Source organism: Mustelus asterias, chromosome 17 (assembly GCF_964213995.1).
Source record: "Mustelus asterias chromosome 17, sMusAst1.hap1.1, whole genome shotgun sequence".
Classification (NCBI taxonomy): domain Eukaryota; kingdom Metazoa; phylum Chordata; class Chondrichthyes; order Carcharhiniformes; family Triakidae; genus Mustelus; species Mustelus asterias.
This window is the reverse complement of record NC_135817.1, coordinates 83,377,948-83,396,224: the sequence shown is the minus strand read 5'-3', so window position 1 is coordinate 83,396,224 and position 18,277 is coordinate 83,377,948. Positions and strand designations below refer to the sequence as shown.

Here is an 18,277-nt window from a genome sequence, read left to right as displayed (position 1 = left end):
TTTCAAGGCTAGCGATTTACTGGAAATCACCTGAGCTTTAAGTTTCGAATTTGTTTTGTTTTAACTCGGTTAGGAATGAACTGAGAAAATGAAAAGCTGGCCAGCTCACTTTCTCCGATCCTTGCCTGAAACAATGTGGTTCTCAGTATCTAGCTAGGAATCCTCAGCTCCGTGAAATTGTCCGTATTTGGAAACCTGAGAAGCTGAGACAAGGATTGATCCGGCTCTTTTCTCCTCCGTGTGGGAGCTCCATTGGTGAGAACATCCAGGCATCTACTGGGGCTAGTGATCCGCCTTCACACAAGTGAGATCCCGATCAGCAGCGTCAAAACCCTACGAACTTTATCCATTTATTTTATAAAGTCTTTTCATCAGCCACCCACCCTATCCATTTGCCCTTTTGTGCTGGGGAATTTCAAATGGGATAGTTAGATAGTTACGCTTCTGGATTACAAATTGCCCATTAACCAGTCCTTGCAACTTGTTTTAGAAATAAATTGTGTCTTATAATAAATTAATCATTCTGACTTTATTGAAAGAAATCCGGTTAAAGTCTCTTTTATTCTGGGTCTAATGATGATAAATAATTGGTCATATTGATGTATTAATTAAACTTTTAATCTAACAATGCGATCTGTGGAATCGTGGGGCTAAATCCACTGCGCACTCCTGCCATCCTGGTCATAACACTGGGTAAAGAAGTTCCTCTTGAATTTCTCATAGATTTTTTTTTACTATTCTTTCATTGGGTGTGGACTACGCCGACTAGGCCAACGTTTTGATTGCCCATCCCTCATTGCCCTTGAAAAGGTGGTGGTGAGACATCTTCTTTTACTGTGGCAACCCATTCGGTGTAGGTACATCTAGAGTGTTTGTTGGGAGGAGTGGGGCTGGGGGTAAGGAACAGTGATATCATCCAAGTGAGGATGGTGTGTGGCATGGAGAGGAACCTGCAGGTGATGGTGTTCCCATCTATCTGCTGTCCTGGTCCTTCTGGGTGGTAGCTACCGCAGGTTTGGGAGGTGCTGTCGAAGGAGTCTTGGTGAATTTCTTGGTGACTATCTTATATTTGTGGCTGTAGTTTTTGACTTTCTTCTCTGTAACTAACTTATCAAATCCTTTCATAATGTTGAAGACTTCTATCAGGTCGGATCTCAGGCTTCCCTTTCGCAGGGAAGAGAATCTCAGCATTTTCAATCTTCACTGATCAATATAACCTCTCGGTTCTGGCATCATTCTTGTGCGTCATTTTTATGCATCTTCTCCAGTCATCCTCTTTGTAATGTGGCAAATGGAACTGTACTGTTTGTTTCATATTTAATAGGCCCAACAAGTTATTGAGAAGCAGACCTGATGGTTTGCTCTTTATGTGTAGGCAAAATCTCTAAAGTTAACCCATCACTGGGAATGATGTATTGCACATTTTCTAGTCTTTAACTCTCTCCTTTTCAAAGTTTCCTTACATTCAGTTCCATGGATGTAGGGTCCCTCCTATGATCTCAATGGCTCCAGAAGTCTGTGTTGGCTATTCAATTCTGTGCTCCACCATGACCTGACTTTTAGGCATGTGCATGTTCTAGCATGGATCCAAGTACATGATTCGAAGCATATAACCTGGAGAATATACCGCCACCCCAAGGACAGGGCGGCACGGTGGCATAGTGGTTCGCACTGCTGCCTCACAGCCCCAGTGGCTTGGGTTCGAATCCTGGCTTGGGTCACTGTCTGTATGGAGTTTGCATGTTCTTCCCGCGTCTGCGTGAGTTTCCTCCGGGTGCTTCGGTTTCCCCCAACAGTCCAAAAAGCGTGCTGGTTAGGTGCATTGGCCATGCTAAATTCTCCCTCAGTGTACCCAAACAGGCGCCAGAGTGTGGCAACTAGGGGATTTTCACAGTAACTTCACTGCAGTGTTAATGTAAGCCTACTTGTGACACTAAGAATAAAGAAATAATGAGACAGAAGGCAATTGTCGGGATATTAGGGATAGAAGCATTTCATTCAGCTCCTCAAACCTGCCCCACAAGCCAGTTAGAGCAACTATATGTACCTCAAACTCATTTACCCACTTCATCCATTTATCTTTTAAAAGTTTTGGCCTTTAAAGCTTCAATCCCTCCTTGCCCCCATCGCTCTTTGGGGAAGGGAGGTCCAAATTTCCAATTCCTCTTGTGTGAAAAAGTGCTGCCTGACTTTGTTGCAGGATTGTCCTTACTCTAGTATTAATATTGTGTTCCTTCATTCTTGATTGCCTCCTAATTGTACTGTCCCTACCAGCCCCTGATATGAAGTTCAGTGAACATACTGGCTTGACATTATAAGCATATAGACAAGGAGCAGGAATAGGCCATTCGGCCCCTCAAATCTGCTTTGTCATTTAATAAGATCATGGCTGATCTGATAGTGACTTCAAATCCACATTCCCACCTCCCCCCAATAACCTATCTTACCCTTGCTTACCAATAATTTATCTGTCTCTGCCTTAAAAATATTCAAAGACACTGCTTCCAATGTCTTTTCAGGAAGAGAGTTCCAAAGATTTATCATAGGGTCATAGAGGTTTACAGCATGGAAACAGGCCTTTCGGCCAACTTCTCCAGGCTGTTCAGTTTTTACCATTAAGCTAGTCCCAATTGCCCGTGTTTGGCCCATATCCCTCTATACTAATCTTACCCATGTAACTCTCTACATGCTTTTTAAAAGACAAAATTGGACCCACCTGGCAGCTCATTCCAGACACTCACCACCCTCTGAGTAAAACAAATTACGCCTCTGGACCTTTTTGTATCTCTCCCCTCTGACCTTAAACTTATGCCCAGTAGTTTTAGACTCCCTTAACTTTGGGAAAATATGTTGACTATCTACCTTATCTATGCCCATCATTATTTTATAGACCTCTATAAGATCACCCCAACTCTCCTACGCTCCAGGGAAAAAAGTTCCAGTCTATCCAGCCTCTCTTTATAACTCAAACCATCAAGTCCCGGTAGCATCTTAGTAAGTTTTTTCTGCACACTTTCTAGTTCAGTAATATCCTTTCTATAATAGGGTGACCAGAACTGTACACAGTATTCCAAGTGTGGCCTTACCAATGTCTTGTACAACTTCAACAAGACATCCCAACTCCTGTATTCAATGCTCTGGCCAATGAAACCAAGCATGCTGAATGCCTTCTTCACCACTCTTTCCACCCGTGACTCCACTTTCAAAGAGCTATGAACCTGTACCCCTAGATCTCTTTGTTCTATAACTCTCCCCAACGCCCTACCATTAACTGAGTAAGTCCTGCCCTGGTTCAATCTACCAAAATGCCTTTTATTTATCTAAATTAAACTCCATCTGCCATTCAGGCCCACTGGCCCAATTGATCAAGATCCCATTGCAATCCTAGATCATCTCCTTCACTGTCCACTATGCCATCCATCTTGGTGTCATTTGCAAACTTACTAACCATGCCTCCTAAATTCTTATCCAAATCATTAATATAAATGACAAATAACAGTGGACCCAGCACCGATCCCTGAGGCACACCGCTGGTCACAGGTCTCCAGTTTGAAAAACAACCGTCTACAACCACCCTCTGGCTTCTGTCATCAAACCAATTTTGTATCCATTTGGCTACCTCACCCTGGATCCCATGAGATTTAACCTTAAGCAACAACCTACCATACGGCACCTTGTCAAAGGCCTTGCTAAAGTCCATGTAGACAACATCAACTGCACTGCCCTCACCTACCTTCTTGGTGACCCCTTCAAAAAACTCAATCAAATTTGGGAGACATGATTTTTCACTCACAACACTCTGAGTTAAAAAAACTTCACCTCATCTCTGTTTTAAATTGATGACCCCTTATTTTTAAACAGTGACCCCTATTTCTAGATTCCCCTACAAGAACAAACATTCTCTCCACATCCACCCTGTCAAGACCCTTCAGGATCTTTTATGTTTCAGTCAAGTCACCTCTCACTCTTCTAAACTCCAGCGGATACAAACCTAGCCTGTCCATCCTTTCCTCATAAGACAACCCACCCATTCCAGATATTAGTCCGGTAAACCTTCTCTGAACAACAGTTTGCGTTTATTTCGTGCTTTAAGAATAAAAAATGTTTCAAGTCGCTTCATAGTAGAGTTATCATTTTTTTTTACCTTTATTTATTCATGGAATGTGGGCATTGCTGATAAGGACAGTATTTATTGCCCATCCCTGATTGTCCTTGAAATGCATGGCTAGCCTAGTCCATGTCAGAAGAGAGTTGAGAGTCAACTACATTGCTCTGTCTCTGGAATCACGTGTAGGCCAGACCGGGTAAGGACAGCAGATTTCCTTCCCTAAAGGACATTAGTGAACCAGATGGGGTTCTGCAACAGTCAATTATAGTTACGTGGTCACCATTGCTGAGACTAGCGTTATATCCAGATTTTATTCATTAAATTCAAATTCCACCAGCTGCCATGGTGGGATGTCTTCACCAATATCAGGGTGGCACGCTGGTTAGCACTGCTGCCTCACAGTGCCAGAGACCAGCTTTTGATTCCAGCCTTAGATGACTTGTGTGGAGTTTGCATGTTCTCCCCATGTCTGCATGGGTTTCCTCCAGGTGTTCCGGTTTCCTCCCATTGTCCAAAAATGTGCGGGTTAAGTGGATTGGTCATGCTAAATTGCTCCATAGTGTCCACAGATGCCTGGGTTAGGTAGATTAGCACTGCTGAATGCGTGGTGTTACAGAACAGGGGGTGGGCCTGATGAACATTCTCTTTCTGAATGGCCTCTGTCTGCACTGTGGGGAGTCTATGGTTATCACCATCTCCCCACTATAATACAAAATTTGCCACTGAACCACATCTGGAGACATTACATGACCAAATCTTGGTCAAAAAGATAAGTTCGAAAGAATTTCTAAAAGAATTTGGGAAATGCAGTGAAGTTTATGGAGGGAATTCTAGAACAAAGTGCCCAGACAGCTAAACGTGCACTCACTAATAGTGGAGCAGTGATGATCCAGGATGCTCACATATGTCTAGAATTGGAGGAGCACAGGGATCCCGGAGGATTATAAGGCCGGAGAAGGTTACGGAGATAGGGACAAATCAATGGAGTAACTTGAAAAATCTGATGAGAAATTCAAAAATCAGGGTGTTGTCCAACCAGGAGCGAATACAGAGCACGCTGAGTGATGGTTGAACATTAATAGATGCAAGTTAGGATATGGGCAAAAGTTATGGGTGCGCTCAAGTTTAGGGGCAATGCAAGTTGGGAAGCCTGTCAGGAAAGTGTTGCAATACTATAGTCGATTCTGGAAGTAACTTGGAATCTTCCTGTCTTGTATCCCTCAGTTCCATACTAGGAAATAGCTTATCAACTGAGTATCAAGGGAAGCAGATTTTACCATCGTCTGTCATTGTAAGGTCACCTCCTCTTTCACATCCCCTACTCATAGAACTGCCACAAAAGCAATAAACAGCTGGAATATCAGCTCAGAATGTTGCCGTACCTTAACATCTGGCTTTTGTGTTTCATAAGATAAGCCACTGGTTTCCCCAAGTGACGGGAACAATTACACCAGTAGCTGCAGTTCATGGTTCCCGGCACACTCGCAATTTCCTGAACTGGGACTCTCTGCTTTCCTAGTCAAGAATGTTCATTGTGCAAGGCTGCTCCAGTGTTCAGAGTGAATAGGGATTAGGTAAGAAAGAACACATGCCTTTCATATCCTCGAAACATACCAAAGCATTTTACAGCCAATGGAGTTCTTTCTGAAGCCTGGACACTGTCGTAATATAGGAAATGGGGAAACCAATTTGGGTGCAGAAAGCTCTGGCAGCCAGCAATGTGATAATGACCAAATAGTGGTGCAATTTCAGGGATGAATGATGGCCAGAACATTGAGGATAACTCTCCTGCTCTTCTCCAAAATCATGTCATGGGATCTTTTAAGTCCAACCAGACAAAACAGAGGGGGCCTCGGTTTAGTGTCTCATCCTAAAGACAACACCTCTGACAATGCAACGCCCGCTCAGTGCTGCATTGGGAGCATCAAACTATATTGTGGCCTGGATTATTATCCCCTGCGCCCATTGCCGTTGACTGTCGCTGGTGGACATTTGCACTGCTCGCTGGCTGCGGTGTCGGGGAACCCGCTGTTAGGGTGGGGGGAAGGGGGTCGCCTTTGGCAGGAAGGGTTGGAGGACCTTGCCCTATGTGTTCAACTTCCTGAAGCGAGTGAAGCTTGAACCGATGACCTTGTGACTCAGAGGCGGCCACGCTCGCCACCGAGCCAGGGTTTTATGAGGAACAATTTTTCCTTGTCGCTTTAGTCGAGGTATCGCTGCTGAAGGGCATTGGGTCTCCCACTTGCCCATAGAAAATTTCAGGGGGAGACAGCAAAATAACTGGTGGATCAAAAAGAAATTCAGGAGAAAAGATTATCAACGCAACACGCTTTTGGAGAAAGATTCATCAAGATAATATTTTGCTTTTTGGCCCATGTGCAGAGCACTTGACAAGAAGCCCTTGTACTTCCAGGAACTCAGCCAACAACCTTATCCTTACATGACCCTCAAATGGGGCCCTAATGTTATATTGTTTTCAGAAACAGGATTCTATGGCACACAGCCCTCCTTGTGAGTCGAGCAATTCTTTCTTTTCATATAATGGTCTGGTATTTGGCGAGTCTTATAGCGCAGTAGGAGGCCATTCAGCCCATCATGCTCATGTTAGTCCCATTCCTGTGCAGCCCCCCCCCCCCCCGCTTTATCCCGTAGCCCTGCAATTTTTTTTTTCCCTTTCCAAGCGCTCGTTAGCCGTTTTCCTTTCAAAAGTTACTACTGAATCCACTTTCCCCACCCTTTCAGTTAGTGCATTCCATTTTTTAAAATCTCCTAATCTCCCAGCCGCTGCTTTTGCCAATTATTTCAAATCTGTGTGCTCTGGTTACCAAGGCTGCTGCCAAAGGAAACAGTTTCTCCATTTCTGCTTAATCAAAACCTTGCAAGAACCTTTAAAAAGTGTGCGTGGTCGTCAGAACCCTGTTTAAAGGCCATACCATCAGCAAAGAAATTGTCACCAAGGTCACAGGTTTTGAGTATCGATGGAACAATGGATGGAGTTGCAAAACATAATTCCCAAAACAATTGCGTAATAAAGGGCGAGATTCTCCAGCCTCCCAGCCGTGTGTTTCCCGCCAGCAGGAGGTGGCACCTTGTTTGCTAGCGGTGGGATTTTCTGGTCCCGCTACTATCAATGGGAATTCCCATTGATGTCACGCCATGCCGGCGGGAAACCCACGGGCGGGGGTGCGTTCCCAGCAGGACCAGAGAATCCCGCCAGCGTGAATGGCCGGAGAATTCCGGCCAACATCTCTGAAATCCCATGTCATGAAGCAAAATTGGAGTTACTCAGTCCCAAACCAGCCTCCCATCCACTAACTCTGTCTACACTTTCCGCTGCCTCGGAAAAACAGCCAGCATTATTAAGGACCCCACACACCCCGGACATTCTCTCTTCCACCTTCTTCCATCGGGAGAAAGATACAAAAGTCTGAGGTCACGTACCAAATGATTCAAGAACAGCTTCTTCCCTGCTGCTGTCAGACTTTTGAATGGACTTACCTTGCATTAAGTTGATCTTTCTCTACACCCTAGCTATGACTGTAACACTACATTCTGCACTCTCTCGTTTCCTTCTCTATGAACGGTATGCTTTGTCTGTATAGCGCGCAAGAGACAATACTTTTCACTGTATGTTAATACATGTGGAAATAATAAAGCAAATCAAATCAAAAGGTCAGCGGGCATGTTTAGACAGAATTGCAATCTACTTTTATATACAAGCGAGACTGTGACTATGGATATTAAATTCGATGATCAGCCATAATCAAAATGAATGGTGGAGCAGGTTCAAAGGACCAAATGGCCGACTCCTGCTTCTAGTTTTTATGTTTCTATGTTATTGACTTTTAATCACTGTTATGGAGTGCCACTATCAAACAACTCACGGAAATCAACTGAACTGGCACAATATAACCAGTGCCTAATTTAATCATTTGTCCTGACCACCAGCACATCAATATCCCTTAGGTTTTATGACTTCGGGAAATGGAAGAGGCCACTCAGCCCCTTGAACCTGCTCCATCATTCACTTGGATCGTGAATGATCTCCACTGTTTCTTCTTAAATATATCCTGGGATAATGGGGCTCGTGGATCCTCCCAACCATGGTTTTGGTGAGATTAGGCCAGGTAGAGCGGACCTGGAAAGGCCATACGTGGTGGAGCCCACATTCCTGTAAGGACCAAGGTCTCTGTCTGCCCTCTTCTGAGGCTAATCCTGTAGAGGCGGTGGGAGGAAGGGCGAGGATGATTGTTAATGAGAGGAGTAAGGATAGAGCAATGACTCTCAGGGGTTCCATGCAGCGGAAACCATACTGCTGGCAGTACTGGTGGTACTGCATTTTTGAGCTAAGATCATGGATTTGATCACCAGACATTTGATTTGATTTATTATCGTCACATATATTGAGATACAGTGAAACGTATTGTTTCTTGTGCGCTATACAGACAAAACATACCGTTCATAGAGTGCATAGGGGAGAAGGGAAGGAGTGGGTGGAGAATATAATGTTCCAGTCATAGCTAGAGTGTGGAGAAAGATCAACTTAGTAATAAATAGGTCCATTCAAAAGTCTGACGGCAGCAGGGAAGAAGCTGTTCTTGAGTCAGTTGCTATGTGACCTCAGACTTTTGTATCTTTTTCCCGACGGAAGAAGATGGAAGAGAGAATGTCTGGGGTGCGTGGGGTCCTTGATTATGCTGGCTGCTTTTCCGAGGCAGCGGGAAGCGTAGACAGAATCAATGGATGGGAGGCTGGTTTGCGTGATGTACTGGGCTACGTTCACAACCCTTTATAGTTTCTTGCGGTCTTGGACAGAGCAGGAGCCATACCAAGCTGTGATACAACTGGAAAGGATGATTTCAATACATTTCACAGTAACTTCATTGCAGCGTTAATGTAAGCCTCACTTGTGACTAATAAATAAATTTCAAAAACGTTACTTGTGAAGATCTCACATACGACTTCCCCCACTTCCTTACAAAGGTGGGGGTGGGTTGGGGTAAATGGATAGTTGTTTTGCCTTTCGGTTGAGTAGAAAGGGGCAGGGTGAGGATCTATTTGGGCAGGAGGGTGCTCAGGTTTCCACCTTGGTGGTGCACCTATTCGCCATTGGCATTCAAAGTAACAAGCACTGCCTGCAGGGGGCATCATGCCGCCCCCCCCCCCCCCCCCCCCCCCCGCCCCCCCTCACTGAATCATTGACATTCGGTGTGGGGAGGGGGGGCTGAATTTGTCTTTTAGATCTTTGAAGAAATGTTTTTTGCTTGCAGGAAGTAAAAGGCTTTCCAAGAAAATGCATGAAGGCAAGTGGGAAACGGATAGTTTGCCTCGAGGGACCATGACTCCCAAGACAGAAGGTATGTCTCCCATTCCAATCCACAGGCATTTAAGGACCTGTCACTTTGCAAGGAATAATTAAACATAAAATAAAGAGAAAACTAACGCATGATTGAGGATGCTATCTGGGCAATTTTTCGAGCAATCTCTCTCGAACTTTCTTGAATGAAAACTGGGCAAAGGTTTGCGTTTTTGTTCTTACTTGTTTTTGCCTAAGCATGGCCCCATGAAGGTTTTCAATGAAATATCATCTCTGGAATATTAAACAGCGGAACTCAGGCTGTGATCTCACCTTCTGTCCTACCCTCACCCTATTCCACAGCCCCCCCCCCCCCCCCCCCCCGTCCCCTCGCCACCCCCTCCCCCCTCCCCCACGCTCCGTCTGAGTCAGACTTGGCAGCCACCCCTACCACACACAAAGTTCATGATCTCATCCGGAGGAGGCGGTAAGCTCAGGCAAATCTCCCGAGAGAAGGACATAAAAAGGATCCTGCCTCAGCTGTCTAAAGTGCACATTTGAGTGGCCGGGTTGGCAGGGAGGTGTACATGGTTGAACGTGTACTTTTTTTTACCTCATCAAAGCCCAGCGTAAAGTACGAGAGGAATGAAGGAGCTGGGAATATCTTATAAATGCGAAGGGAAAAGGTAACGACACACTTTCACTTGTTATGAAGAAACATTGATGGTGGTGGGGGAGGGGGGGGGGGGGGAGGGGCGGGGGTGGTGGCCAAGGCAAATAATTAGAGAGGTCACCAAGAGAACACCAGGAGAGAAGATGAGGCAAGACAGGATGTTGTGGTGAGGTGATGTCAAGCTCAGATTTCACATTTTTTCCCCCCCTCTGATTTCAAATTGAAGGAAAAGACGGAGAGAGGGAAGGAATCTTAGGCTTTGAAGTGTTGCCCAGAATGAGTCAGAGCAGAATACAGTGCAATTGAACTTGATTTTGACAGAGTGGTGAAGGGGGCTGTATTGTGGGGTGGTGTCAGTTTGGGAGAAGTCTGGCAGAGATGTCCAGAGAAGCATTGGCCATAGAGAGGAAGAGGATTGCAATTGAAAGACAGGTTCCAATAGAAATGATTGAAAAATGTTGGCATGGAAAAATTAACAGTGGCTCTTCTGCCATCCCGAGTACGATACGTGCCTGCGTGCGTTTCCTCCGGGTGCTCCGGTTTCCTCCCACAGTCCAAAGATATGCGGGTTAGGTGGATTGGCCATGCTGAATTGCCCTTCAGTGTCAGGGAGACTAGCTAGGGTAAATGCATGGGATTATGGGAATAGGTCCTGGGTGGGATTGTGGTCAGTGCAGACTCGATGGGCCGAATGGCCTCCTTCTGCCCTGTAGGGCTCTATGATTCTAATATCAGAAAGTGCCTGCAAACTGTGCTCCATGCTAGTTTTATATTCCAGTGTCGCCCTGCCCATATCAAAACCAAAAACCACAAATGAAGCATACAGTGGGATTAACTTTCACTTGGAAACAAGTTCAATCAGGTAAATAATGATTGGGTGTAGTCTAATAACCTGATAATGCGCCAATTAGAATTATTTTTCAAACTCTGTTGAAAAGGATTATTATACTTAGCTTTCCTCCCAGGCTGTGCTCCAATAAGGTAACCCACGAGCCTCAGATTCTAATAACTGCCCCTAAATTCGGATTTGTAAGAGAGCACTTTATTAAAATTCAACCTGCACAGACTCACAGGCCATGACAGAAAGTAATACTTGAATTGGGGCTATTGTTCTGTCAATGAAAGGAAATGAATTTGCTCCATTGGAATACTGTACGGCAGTGAATGCAAAGTGATTTAATCTGTGTGAATTTGGTGTGGTGGTTGTAAATGACACAGGAACTGTCCTGTCGGAGTCCTACGCAATAACAGTTAATGGAAAATGGTTAGATTTTCTCGAATTTTATTACATTTGGGGCGATTGTGAAATGTGCTGAGAAGATTGGAGCTGCAGAAAGAGTGGGTGCGATCTTACCCGCCATTCACGCCACGCTCCCTTTGCAGCGAGGTCGGAGAATTTGGCGCCCAGCCAAATCTCCGTTCGCTGTTGCAAGGTGAGACACTGTTGCCAGTGTGAATGGCCATAAGATTCCGGCCAGCGAGTGAATGGGAAGGAGGTTTTATCCATTCAGATTTTATACAGTGGAGTGAACAGAAAGACAATTGACCCATTCGAACTTGCTGCAGTGAAGTGAATGGGAAAGGGCTAATCCTTTGGAATTGTATGAAATGGGAGTGAGTGGGTAACGGTTTGATCCATTGGAATTGTACACAATTAGAGTGAATCGGTAGAGTGTTAGGATCATTGGAATCATGTTCAATTGGCGTGAGCGAGAAAAAGGATTGATTCATCAGAATTCTATACATGCGAGTCTATACACAGAAACATACATAGAAACTAGAAGCATGTGTAGGCCATTTGGCCCTTCAAGCCTTCTCTGCCATTCATTATGATCATGGCTGATCATCAAATTCAATATCCTGATGCCCCTCCCCCCCATATCCTTTGATCCCTTTAGCCCCAAGAGCTATATCTAATTTCTTCTTGAAATCACACCCTGTTTTGGCCTCAACTACTTTCTGTGATAGTGAATTCCACACATTCACCATTCTCTGGGTGAAGAAATTTCTCCTGACCACAGCCCTAAAAGGTTTACCCATTATCCTCACACCCCTAATTCTGGACTCCCCCACCATCGGGAACATTCTTTCTAAATCTCCCCTGCCAAATCTGTTAGAATTTTATAACTTTCTGTGAGATCCCCTCTCATTCTAAATGCCAATGAATTTGAACCCAACCAATTTAGTCTCTCCTCATATGACAGATCTTCCATCCCAGGAATCAGCCTGGTAAACCTTCGCTGTGCTCCCTCTATAGCACAGACATCCTGCCTCAGATAAGGACACCAAAACTGCACACAATACTCCAGGTGTGGCCTCACCTAAACAATTACAGCAAAACATCCCTATTCCTATACTCAAATCCTCTCGCTTTAAAGGCCAATATACCATTTGCCTTCTTTACTGCCTGCTGTACCTGCGGGCTTGCTTTCACTGACTGATACACGAGGACACCAAGGCCTCATTGAGTATCCACCTCTCTCAATTTACACCATTCGAATAATAATCTGCCTTCCTATTATTGCTACTGAAGTGGATAACCTCAGTTTTATCCACAATGCACTGCACCTGCCATTCAAGAGAAGTGATGAAGGTTGGAAACTGAATATTCCAGAATGGCAAACTTTTAAAGGAGATCATATTTCACCCTTCAGTGTTGAAGATGACCATCTTCATTTGTCATTCAGGTGTTGGGCTGTGTGGCTATGAATGTGGCTGATGAATCCTATCTTAGCTCCAGTGCAGTGAGGACAGGACACTGAGGATGCCGGGTAGTGGGGGCTCTGTTCTCTTGGTTTTCACGTGCCTTGTGTTTGTTTTGAGCTGACATTATCTGTTGTTCCTCGTGTGCTGATTTGCCTTTGGCAATTGCACTCCCCCAGGCTGAGCAATCCTGGACAAGGGTCTTCCATGATGCAGTGCCAATTTTAAAGTCCTTGAGGGAGGCTTTCAGGGTATCCTTGAAGCGTTTCTTCTGGCCGCCACGGGAGCGTGTTCTGTCCTGCAGTCCTGAAGATTCGCTTCGGATATTCCATGTGACATGTCCAGCCCATTGGAGCAGTTTTTGTTATAACATTGTAAAGATGCTGAACTTGCCGTTTCTCCCAAGAGAAGAGATAGACAAAAGGGGAAAGGGGGAAGTGTATCCTGATAATAAAGACAATAAAGAAATGGTCTTAACTCAGGAAATCAAGAAGTAGGATTGATTTGGATGGAGCTAGGAATTAGCAAGGTGCAGTTTTTTGTATTCATTTGTGGGACATGGGTGTCACTGGCTGGCCAGCATTTATTGCCCATCCCTAGTTGCCCTTGTTCAGAGGACAGTTGAGAGTCAACCACATTGCTGTGGCTCTGGAGTCACATGTCGGCCAGACCAGGTTTGGATAGCAGATTTCCTTTCCTAAAGGACATCAGTGAACCAGATGGGTTTTCCCGACAATTGACAATGTTTCATGGTCATCAGTAGATTCTTAATTCCAGATATTTTTATTGAATTCAAATCCCACCATGGCACCCGGGTCCCCAGAACATTAGCTGAGTTTGTGGATTAACAGTCTAGCGATAATACTAGTCCATTGGCTCCCTTGGTGAGATTTGTTTATAGGCTTCCCTTATTGTGTCGAGCAGGGAATACATTAGGAAAATAGACACTCATTTAATAAGAGTCGTACACTGATGAGACCATACTGTAGTACTGAGTGCAATTTTGATTTCCTTACCCCAGGAAGAATTTCCTTGCCCCCGAGGAGTGCAGCAAAGGTTCATTAGACTGGTTCCTGGGTTCATGACATGAGGGGATTGTCCTATATGGAGAGTTTGAGTAGACTAGGCCTATATTACCTGGAGTTTAGAAGAATTGGAGATGACTAATTGAAACATATCGGGCTGGATCTTTGCTCCCAAGGCGAATAGTGCGAGTTGGAAAATTTCCCAACCTGCTGCACCCTTCAGGAAGAAGTGCCAATTTTTCTCCGGGTGGGGTGGAGGAGGTGTCCGTATGAGTACAGATGGAGTCATGTCTGCCACCCTCAGAGACAGACCAGAGGCAGCCACAGGGGCTGCAGGTACTGAGGCAGGCTGTAAAACAAGCCAACTTGGTTCACTTGGGCTTTGACCCCCAGTTGTTTTATTTAAATATTCGGCTTTATAACCCTCACACCCCATCAAACAAATGCTCATTCCTAATGCCTCATCCATGCCAATGCAGACCCCATCAAACTCCTCATAGCCTCTCATGGTCCCCATGCTAATTTAATGGCAACCCATACCCCAGCCAACCATGGCCCCTTTTATTTCCTCATTGCAACTTAATATCAAACCAGGCCAACTTAATGTCAAGCCATGTGCCCAGCCATCCCCATGGTCCTTTATAGCCCCATGCCAACTTAATATTAACCTATGGTTATTTTTGCCTCCAGCACACTCTCAGACAGTGTTTTCCAAATCCTAATCTTGTGTAAAATGTATTTTTCCTCATGTTGCCACTCTCTTGCCATTCATCCTATATTGTTGCCGTCTAGTCCTCAAGCATTCTGCCAATGGAAACAATTTCTCCCTCCCTATTCTGCCTTGATCCCTTATGACTTTGAACACCTGTATCAAATCTCCACTTGATCTTCCCTTAAGGAGAACAACTCTGGTTTATCCAATCTCTCCACATAATTGGAGTCCATTATAGAAACAGAAACTAGAAATAGCGGTAGGCCATTTGGCCCTTTGAACCTGCTCCATCATTCATTATGATCACAGCTGATTCTCTATCTCAATGCCATATTCTCACTTTCCCCCCTACACCCTGATGTCATTAAAATCTAAAAAATTATCTATCTCTTTCTTGAATATATTCAGTGATGTGGCCTCCATGGCTTTCTGTGGTAGAGAATTCCCTTTGAGTGAAGAAGTTTTTCCTCATCACAGTCTTAAATGGTCTACATATGGTCCAAAATCTAGTTACCGTTCATGTCGATGGGATCTTACGGTCCCGCTGGCCGTGTACTGCACCGTGGGTTTCCAAGCGACGAGGGGTGCATTCAATAGAAAATCCCGTTGACAATGGTGGGACCATGAGATCTCACTGCCAGCAAGCAGGCACTGCCTCCCACCACCGCAAAACACACCGCGGAGAGGAAGGAAAATCCTGTCCAAGAAATCAAAGCCAAAGGAACCCACCCCAAGATTGCATTGCAGTAGGGCCTGCCCTGAGACTGTGTCCCCTGGTTCTAGATTCCCCAACCAGAGAAAACATCCTCCTTGCATCTACTCTGTCAAGCCTGTTAGAATGGTATACATTTCAATCAGATCTCCTCACATCCTTCTAAACTCTAGTCAATACAGGTCCAGTCAAACCAATCTCTCCTCATAGGACAGTCCGACTCCTGGGTGAGGAAACCTTTCTGTTAAAGGGTGTCATTTTGATTACAGAGTGTTCTTATAAGCCTTTCTCCAATGTAATTGTTTTACTGGAGCCTGTTGAGGATTCTGAGCTTGTGTGGGTTTTGGAGGGATTTTCAGTCAGAACAGTTTACAGAGTGTTCTGTAAACAAGACCTGTTTTACTAGTGCTCCTGTTTTCATGGTTATTACTGTTATTACTGTTCTGATCAGCGACTGTTATTGTTAAGCTTCATTATTTATTTATTCAAAGAAGTTCCTTCTTTTAAACAATGCATTCGACTACCTTATTTGTGATCTCAAGTTACCCCAGTTTCCAGTTTCAATCAGGTATCAGCCGAGTGAACCTCCACAGCAACCCCTCTATGACAAGTATATCCTTTCTTAGATAGGGAATCCAAAACTGCATGCAATACTCTAGTATTGACAAAGGGTCTAAGTTACTCTATGCTCAAGCTTTGATAAAGGGTCGTCTGGACCCAAAATGTCAGCTCTTTCCTCTCCTTACAGATGCTGCTCGACCTGCTGAAATTTTCCAGCATTTTCTCTTTTGGTTTCAGATTCCAGCATCCGCAGGGGGTCCAGGGGGTTTGTTAAGGAAGGAAGCCCATCCACCACATCGATCCACACAGGGAAACCTGTTGGATTGGATGCTTAGCAACAGTCTCTCCTGTCGCTAGTTAATCACCAACGGTGGCAGTGCCAATTGCCCACTTTATGGCCTCTATTGGTCCATTGGCAGGTGAGCTGTCCAACAGCATCCCCACTCATTATAAATTTGTGGTGGGGGCAAGAGCAGTTGGGTAGATGATGGAATGGCCTTTAACTGAATTTAACAAGCCCCCCGCCCCACCCCACCCTTCCCCCCACCCACCCCCCCCCCCCCCCCCCAACCCCAACCCCACTGCCAATTCAAACCCATCACTTTGGAGTGAGAGTTAAATCCAGCCCCCACTCATATTTATAAAACACAGGATGCCTTGTGCCTTTTTAACCACTTTCTCAACCTGCCCTAATACCTTCAGTAATAGTAACCCCTCCCCAGGTCCTCCCGCCTTTAGAAATGTACTCATTCTTTTATGTTGTCTGTCCTCATTTTTCCCACCAAAATGTATCACTCCCATTTTCCTGGGTTAAATTTCATCTTCTGCATTTCCTTCCATTTCATCAGTCTAAGTCGTGTTGAAGTCTCTCATTGTCCTCCCCACAGTTCACAATACGTCGAAGTTTCGTGTCATTGGCAAATTTTGAAATGGTACCCTTTACACCCAAGTCTGGGTGATTAATATATATATCAAGACAAGCAGTGATCCGAGTCTTGATCCCCTTCTTTTACAGTGAGGGGAACCTCACCGTGTCACCGGAATTTTACCACCCTGCCCGCCATGGAATCGGAGCAGATGAAGGGCGGACAACGGAAATATCCATTGATCTTGGGTGAGAATTTCCGGTCTCGCTTGAACGAGGCCGTGGAATCCTGCTCTATATCTCCCTCTGATCCGAAAAGACCTAATTTATGCATATGTCTATACAAATAGATTTAATATAACTGGGACAGAAACCAACTCAAAGCAGGAATGACTCCAATGAGATGGAATCCGTAACCTCCATTTTTGTCATTGTGTGGTTTTGTTGTTTAACCATCAACAAAGGCCATCTTAGCATCTGTCCCTTCAAAATGTCTCCCTTTCTCTGATTCTGTTATTCATTTTCATTAATTAGTGCATCCTAATAAAAGATATTTTAAGACACAGGAAGAAACTTTCACAAGTTTGGGTTGCCAATTTGAATTTGCCGATACTCCAGAATTGTAATGTTCAGGACGATGCTGTGATTAATTCAGAGAAAGTTGGGTATCAAAGAAGTGGGTGGGGTTTTCCTGTCGTTCCCCCACCCCCCCACTACACCCTGACCCCACCCCAACCCAACTCGTCCTGAGACAGGAAATTCCTGCCTGAGGTCAACAAACTTGTCCATGGTCTGTCAAACTCTCCGTCCCACCCGCAGCGATTCCCGCGGTGGGTGGAACCAAAAGATTTGCCCCTGTGATTTACTTTTATTCACAGTTTATAAAAATGTTGGTGACTTTGGGGTGGGGAGGAGGGAAATTGTTATTTGGACACAGGTCAGAATCAATCCAATCCACAATCTATGCACCTTTCACCTACTGGTGTGGGAATGCAGGCATTGAACTGTGAGGGTGGATGTTTTAGGTAACTGATATCAGGAGGTGTAACTGCGCGGTAGTCAGAAGCATAGGATAACGTGGTAGAACCTCCCGGAACATGCTCACCAGAGCTGGCAACTCTGAGAGAGCTGACTTCCTGATATTTGTGGTAGAGGACAAATGGAACTTTTTACAAAGGCATACTGGGAGAAATGAAACCCATATGTCAAAAGCTGAGCAAACTTTAGACTCCAAGAGCTTCAACAAGAGAGGTGAGAGTGAAGCAAGAAATATAAGTGGATTGTATCAGGCCTGTGACAACAGGAACAATAACTTGTTCATGGTGGCATGGTGGCACAGTGGCTTGCACTACTGCCTGACAGCGCGTGGGACCTGGGTTCGATTCCCGGCTTGGATCACTGTTTGTGCGGAATCTACACATTCTCCCTGTGTCTGCGTGGATTTCCTCCGGGTGCTCCGGTTTCCTCCTACCGTCCAAAAGTTGTGTTGGTTAGGTGCATTGGCCATGCTAAATTCCCCCTCAGTGTACCCGAGCAGGCATCGGAGTGTGACAACTAGGGAATTTTCACTGTAACTTCATTGCAGTGTAATGCAAGCCTACTTGTGACACCAATAAATAAAC

General features: G+C 44.9%; 1 long non-coding RNA gene across 4 annotated transcripts in view; it reads left to right on the top strand.

Moving 5' to 3' along the window:
- Positions 1 to 18,277, top strand: part of LOC144506211 (uncharacterized) — a 322,365-nt gene that overhangs the window by 247,542 nt on the left and 56,546 nt on the right. For all 4 annotated transcript variants that reach the window (XR_013499864.1, XR_013499863.1, XR_013499865.1 and 1 more), the window contains one exon: positions 9,379 to 9,465. This is a non-coding gene — a long non-coding RNA (uncharacterized LOC144506211). The remainder of the gene's footprint in view (positions 1 to 9,378; positions 9,466 to 18,277) is intronic.